The 7,500-nt window shown below is 37.8% G+C and overlaps 1 non-coding gene across 1 annotated transcript in view; it reads left to right on the top strand.

Moving 5' to 3' along the window:
* Positions 1–5,685: 5,685 nt before the first annotated feature.
* Positions 5,686–7,500, top strand: part of LOC149474891 (small subunit ribosomal RNA) — a 1,905-nt gene continuing 90 nt past the window's right edge. Inside the window, exon 1 of the ribosomal RNA XR_016318226.1 lies at positions 5,686–7,500. This exon is cut by the window's right edge and continues 90 nt beyond it. This is a non-coding gene — a ribosomal RNA (small subunit ribosomal RNA).

The raw sequence follows: 7,500 nt of genomic DNA, 5'->3' as shown, positions 1-7,500 counted from the left end.
CTAAAGGTGGAAAAGGATAGGTTAGGTTAGGTTAGGTAAGGAAAATTTTTCTAAGTCCGGAAAATTTCCATACGCCAGGAAAATTTCTATACGTCAGGAAAATTTATATAAGCCAGGAAAATTTCTATACGTCAGGAAAAATTTCTATAAGGTGGAAAAGGATAGGTTAGGTTAGGTTAGGTTAGGTGTCCGTATTTATGCAAAATGGAACCACTCGACAAATTTCGTTTTTTGCTTTTATTGAAGAATACTCATCCAAAAGTGGTCTAAATTCTTATACAAACAAGAACCACATGATTTTTACGTTGGAAACAAGGTATACTAAAAGCAGAAAGGAACCACCAGCAACAACGAATAATACCATATTAAGCAAAACCGAACCACAGCACCACGGGACTGCTTTGTTCAAACAAATAAACGAAATTACTATCATGTCATTTTATACAAAACAGATCCACACCTACTTGGTACCATTATACATTACACATATTTCTATTAATAACAATTATTTTTAATACACAAAATGGAACCAGGTTTCTGTGGTATGGTTATGCGTAAAATAAATACATAATTTAATTGTAATTTTTTATTGCAAAATAAAACCACAAGCATTCGGTTCTATTATGCATAAATAAATATTGTAAAACATCCTGAAAGCCATCATCGCTATATGGAACCAAATGCCTTGACTTGTTACAATGCTTCTCATCTTTAAACAACGTATTTCATTACTTAAATACTTATGATCTAAGCTTAAATAGCTCAAAGTGCAAAACTCCAATTTTTAAAGTAAAACGTCGAACATCTGTCAATATAGGTGACATATTCAGCGAAGTAGTTCGAATACGTGACGGTCTAAGGTGACGGTGTTATTTTCCTCCGCAAAGTAAGTTCTATTGTTTTTGTTAATTACCTTTAAAATTAAATGTGAAAATGTTTAGTAATACATAAATAAGCAAGCAATTGGTAAGAAAAGCATTGGAGACGAACACTGAAGATAATAATGAAGATACAACGGGTAAGTAGTTTTATTTAATGCATTTAAGTACTTATTGAATCTGAGATGCAGGTACGCTTTATCTACTTTTGATTCATTCCCGATTGTGGTGTGATTTTAAGAAGATATTTCATTAAGTAAGTGCAAGAGGAATCCTCTGTGGATTTACGTATTTTAACGACAATGTTGTTGTTCACGAAGGCGAGTCGAATTAAGAGTCATTTTGTTACGATTCATCTGTCATTGTGAGATGAAACTACTAAACCCTGTTTTAAAAATAACTGTCGATGATCTAGGTACCTACCTACTATTTTGGTAAAATACGTTTAGATTCAGATTCAGTAGGTACAGTACATTCAGCCACATCATTCAGTGCATATAATTATTTGTTTGATTTTAAAACTCGCGCGGCCACTGTTTTGACCGGAACAAGGCCCTAGCCTGCGAAATTCAAAATTTTAACAAGTTTATTTAATTTTTTGCTAGGGTTGCCACTGTTGCATATGATTTTTAGGGTTCCGTACCCAAAGGGTAAAACGAGACCCTATTACTAAGACTCCGCTGTCCGTCTGTCTGTCCCTCCGTCTAGTTAGACAGTTGAAATTTTCATATGATGTATTTCTGATGCCGCGGTAACAACAAATACCAAAAAACAGAATAAAATAAATATTTAAGAAGCTCCCTTACAATAAACCGTGATTTTTTTGACGTTTTTATAGATAATGGTACAGAACTCTTCGTTGCGCGAGTCCGACTCGCACTTAGCCAGTTTTTTGTACATGGCGCATGTACATACAACATAGTCATAGACACGGCTTTATAAGAACTAATAATATTTTGCTGTCGCCATATACTTACGTATAAAAGCCACGTGGCTTTGTTTTGATTTTAAGCTTTTTTCTTTTTATTACAGAAGCTATAACGAAGAACCTTATACGTCGGTGCCTCTGGAGAAGCTTTCTTCACCTTCTAGCGATATTCAGGCCATATTACATCTCATTCCACAAGATGCACAGAGTTTTTATAACGGTCTCATTAGTGATGATGCAATAGAAGACCACATAGATGGACTAGACACGGTGGATTTCGAAATGCAATTTGATGATAACGTCGAATAAACGTCCTATATAAGTATTATTTTATATATTTATTTAATTAAAGCTTTATTACGATATTATAATACATAGTTTCATTTATATCATTAAATCCCTGGGTTGTGGTTCCTTTTTGTATAAGAGAAAACCTATCAATTGATAAATGTTAAAAGGAACCACATGCACATTTTCTTAATTATCTAGAAAGTTTAAGAGTATTCAGAGCAAATTTATATACACATACTTAAATAAGTAATTTATCAATGAATTTAAATAAAATAAATTTTAATTTTACTTCATCTAACAGAGCTGCAAATGTTTTTGTAAATCCTTTAATATCTCAGAAGTGCGTTTTTGCTGGGTGGTTCCTTTTTGCTTAAATACGGACAGGTTAGGTTAGGATAGGTTAGGTTAGGTTAGGAAAATTTTTCTAAGTCCGGAAAATTTCCATACGCCAGGAAAATTTCTATACGTCAGGAAAACTTATATAAGCCAGGAAAATTTCTATACGTCAGGAAAAATTTCTATAAGGTGGAAAAGGATAGGTTAGGTTAGGTTAGGTTAGGTTAGGTTAGTAATTTTTTAAAACTATATATATATTAGCTGTTTCGTTTCTCTTTTCTAATACTAACATAGTTTTTTAAGGCCAATTTACTAACAAATATATGGATTTAAATTATTAATCTGAAACAAATAAATAAAATAAGTAAAATAAATAAATAAAAAAATCCAAAAGTGCACGCCTCATAATTTTTTTTTAATAAATATTTATTAATTATTATTTTTGTTTATTTAATAACAATTAAACCACATCGAATCAGACCCTGAAAAATGAAAGGGTTCTATTCCTGAGCATACTCAAGCGTAAGAGAAAAAAAAAGACTCGATTAGTAAAGTATTTCGGTCGCTATCGTGTTAACAAGAAAAAGGATCCGCACATACAGACACACGGACGTCCAAGACAGAACTTTTTTAAACTGTTTTTTAACTAGTTTAAATAACAAAAATGACATCAAAAATATCATGAACGTTAAAAATAGTGTTTTTTCTTAATATGTGTGTGTATGTAATATCTTACAAGTGCAATGTATGATACATAAAGACATTTTAAGTTTGAAAAATCAGATGTTTTGCGCGAAGTGACAGTAGTACCCACCTCAACGCTTCGCATAGGAGGCGTGCAATAAATAAACACAAACCTAACTAATAAATCGTCACACAGAAACCAAACTATTAGTACATTGAGGTACCTATTTTTGTTGTTGAACAGCCGAATTTTTTCGATTTTGAAAAATTTCGAATTTTCCGAGAAAAGAGAGACGAAACAGCTAATATTACGATTATAAATTTCGTGGCCAGAAATAATTTAGTTTTAAAAAGCTAACCTAACCTAACCTAACCTAACCTAACCTAACCTAACCTAACCTAACCTAACCTAACCTAACCTAACCTAACCTTACCTAACCTAACCTAACCTAACCTAACCTAAACACAAACCTAACTATTAAATCGTCACACATAAACCTAACTATTATTACATTGAGGTTCAAATTTATGTCTATCAAAAATTAACGCCCTCTTTTGTCGTCGTCGTTGTTGTTGTTGTTGTTGTTGTTGTTGTTGTTGTTGAATTGCCGAATTTTTTCGAATTTTAAAATTTTCGAATTTTCTGAGAAAAGAGAAACGAAACAGCTAATATTATGATTATAAATTTCGTGGCCAGATATAATTTAGTTTTAAAAAGCTAACCTAACCTAACCTAACCTAACCTAAACACAAACCTAACTATTGTTACATTGAGGTTCAAAAATTTATGTCTATCAAAAATTAACGCCCTCTTTTGTTGTTGTTGTTTTGAATAGCCGAATTATATCGAATTTTAAATTTTCGAATTTTCTGAGAAAAGAGAAACGAAGCAGCTAATATTATGATTATAAATTTCGTGGCCAGAAATAATTTATGTAGTTTTAAAAGGCTAACCCAACCTAACATAACCTAACCTAACCTAACTTAACCTAACCTAACCTAAACACAAACCTAACTATTAAATCGTCACACAGAAACCTAACTATTATTACATTGAGGTTCAAATTTATGTCTATCAAAAATGAACGCCCTCTTTTGTTGTTGTTGTTGTTGTTGAATAGCCGAATTTTTTCGAATTTTAAAATTTTCGAATTTTCTGAGAAAAGAGAAACGAAATGTAGCTAATATTATGATTATAAATTTCGTGGCCAGAAATAATTTAGTTTTAAAAAGCTAACCTAACCTAACCTAACCTACACACAAACCTAACTATTATTACATTGAGGTTCAAATTTATGTCTATCAAAAATTAACGCCCTCTTTTGTCGTTGTTGTTGTTGTTGTTGTTGTTTATAATTTATTTAATATGGACCACGAAATTTATAATCATGAATTATTTTTGACGACTGCCCGCCGTAACTGCACGCGTACAAAGTTTTTTGACTTGACCTTGAAAACACGAGGCGTTAGTCGCGCGCGGCGTATGTATGTATGTATGTATGTATGTATGTACATATGCCGTGCGTGATACGTGAAAAATTAAACAAGCAGAAACACCATTGCCGGGATGCGAGACAATCGGTGCGCGAGGCTAGCGAAGACGGGGGGCGATGCGCGTGCGCAGCGAGAGATTGTGTACGTATGTGTATGTATCATTATTTCGTCGCTGTTGTACCGCGTCGCCCGTGTGTGCTCTGCGCTCTCCTCGTTGCCGCAGTTCGCGTGTCGGTGTGGCGTTGATGTGGGGTTGGGGTTGGTGTTTGGTGGTGAGTCTGACAGAATTGTAGAGTAGTGTTTTAGTTCTATAAAATAATAAAAGACCAAAGATGATATTATAAAAGCGTGTGTTGTGCAAACGGCGCGATACAGTTTTTAATCTTTAGTATTTTATGGAACAACAAAAACTCTTCAAATCAGAAGATCAGTGTTCAGTAGTGTGGTAGTAGTAGTAGTAGTAGAAGAAGTAGTAGTAGCTGTAGTAACATTGCGTCTGCCGACGGTTTGATAGATTGTCAGTTTCGTAGATTGTATTTTATATGTGTAGTGTAATAAATATTACGCATCTTGATACACTCTCGGAGCGCAGACCGTGAAAAATATACTACGACTATTGAACGGCAGTATGAAAATTTTTAATGCTCACATCGCACACGTTTGTGATGTACCAATGGGCTTTTATCAGATGTTTATACGTGTGTGTGTGAAACACACGTATATTCCAAAACTTGGTCGCAATTTTCGATCCTTCCACTCTCCGTGCGTAGATTGATCGTTTGCGTCATAAAAGTTGACCGATATTAAAATTTTTCCTTCGCTTGATGCGAATGGGAATTGTTGAGGGGTGTCTCGTTAAGATGATACTTTCAACGGTTAAACTGACTGTGTTCAGATTTATCCACGTGTGCGCGCCCGTGTGTGTGTGTGTGAATAGTGTGCGTGTGACGGTCGCCGCCGTCACATATCATGTTATTTAAACACGCCTCGCGCACATATAATTATATAGAGAAGCAAACGTCGCGGCGGCATCGTCGTGTTACGTTTGAGGCTCTAGCGGAAGCTTTAGTTAGCTCCCTGGTTGATCCTGCCAGTAGTTATATGCTTGTCTCAAAGATTAAGCCATGCATGTCTCAGTGCAAGCCGTATTAAGGCGATACCGCGAATGGCTCAATATATCAGTTTTGGTTCCTTAGATCTTACTCAGTTACTTGGATAACTGTGGTAATTCTAGAGCTAATACATGCAATCAGAACTCTGACCAGTGATGGAATGAGTGCTTTTATTAGATCAAAACCAATCGACGGAGGGCCTGGCGTCTGAAGTCGTTAATTTTGATGAATCTGGATAACTTTTGCCGATCGCATGGTCCAGTACCGGCGACGCATCTTTCAAATGTCTGCCTTATCAACTTTCGATGGTAGTTTCTGCGACTACCATGGTTGTCACGGGTAACGGGGAATCAGGGTTCGATTCCGGAGAGGGAGCCTGAGAAACGGCTACCACATCCAAGGAAGGCAGCAGGCGCGCAAATTACCCACTCCCGGCACGGGGAGGTAGTGACGAAAAATAACGATACGGGACTCTTACGAGGCCTCGTAATCGGAATGAGTACACTTTAAATATTTTAACGAGGAACAATTGGAGGGCAAGTCTGGTGCCAGCAGCCGCGGTAATTCCAGCTCCAATAGCGTATACTAAAATTGTTGCGGTTAAAAAGCTCGTAGTTGCATTTGTGCGCCGCGCTGTCGGTGCACCGCATCCGCGGTGATACTGACACGTTTGCGGAGCATATCGTCGGTGAGCCGGTCGTTAAAAGCCGGTTCAATATCAAAATCCTATCGCGGTGCTCTTCAGTGAGTGTCGAGGTGGGCCGACAATTTTACTTTGAACAAATTAGAGTGCTCAAAGCGGGCTCAAAATGCCGCTTGAATATTTCGTGCATGGAATAATAGAATATGATCTCGGTTCTATTTTGTTGGTTTTCAGAACTCCGAGGTAATGATTAATAGGGATAACTGGGGGCATTCGTATTGCGACGTTAGAGGTGAAATTCTTGGATCGTCGCAAGACGAACATCAGCGAAAGCATTTGCCAAAGGTGTTTTCATCAATCAAGAACGAAAGTTAGAGGTTCGAAGGCGATTAGATACCGCCCTAGTTCTAACCGTAAATATGTCATCTAGCGATCCGCCGACGTTACTACAATGGCTCGGCGGGCAGCTTCCGGGAAACCAAAGATTTTGGACTCCGGGGGGAGTATGGTTGCAAAGCTGAAACTTAAAGGAATTGACGGAAGGGCACCACCAGGAGTGGAGCCTGCGGCTTAATTTGACTCAACACGGGAAATCTCACCAGGCCCGGACACCGGAAGGATTGACAGATTAATAGCTCTTTCTTGATTCGGTGGGTGGTGGTGCATGGCCGTTCTTAGTTGGTGGAGCGATTTGTCTGGTTAATTCCGGTAACGAACGAGACTCTAGCCTGCTAAATAGGCGTCGTCATTTAGGTGTGCGCGGCTCTCGGGTCGCGCAACTCACTGGCGGCGTATTAAAATTCTTCTTAGAGGGACCGGCGGCTTTGAGCCGCACGAGATTGAGCAATAACAGGTCTGTGATGCCCTTAGATGTCCTGGGCCGCACGCGCGCTACACTGAAGGAATCAACATGTTCTCCCTGGCCTAGAGGCCCGGGCAACCCGTTGAAACTCCTTCGTGCTGGGGATTGGGGTTTGCAATTATCCCCCATAAACGAGGAATTCCTAGTAAGCGCGAGTCATAAGCTCGCGTTGATTACGTCCCTGCCCTTTGTACACACCGCCCGTCGCTACTACCGATTGAATGATTTAGTGAGGTCTTCGGACCGACACGCGGTGGCTTCACGGCCGTCGG

The sequence above is a fragment of the Colias philodice genome, unplaced genomic scaffold (genome assembly GCF_061535455.1).
Source record: "Colias philodice isolate Cphi_HAF_F1 unplaced genomic scaffold, ilColPhil1 Martin Lab GWU primary ptg000018l_1:1-1108441, whole genome shotgun sequence".
In the NCBI taxonomy this organism is placed as follows: Eukaryota; Metazoa; Arthropoda; class Insecta; order Lepidoptera; family Pieridae; genus Colias; species Colias philodice.
Note: the sequence above shows the minus strand (reverse complement) of the source record. Positions and strands in the feature narration are given on the sequence as shown.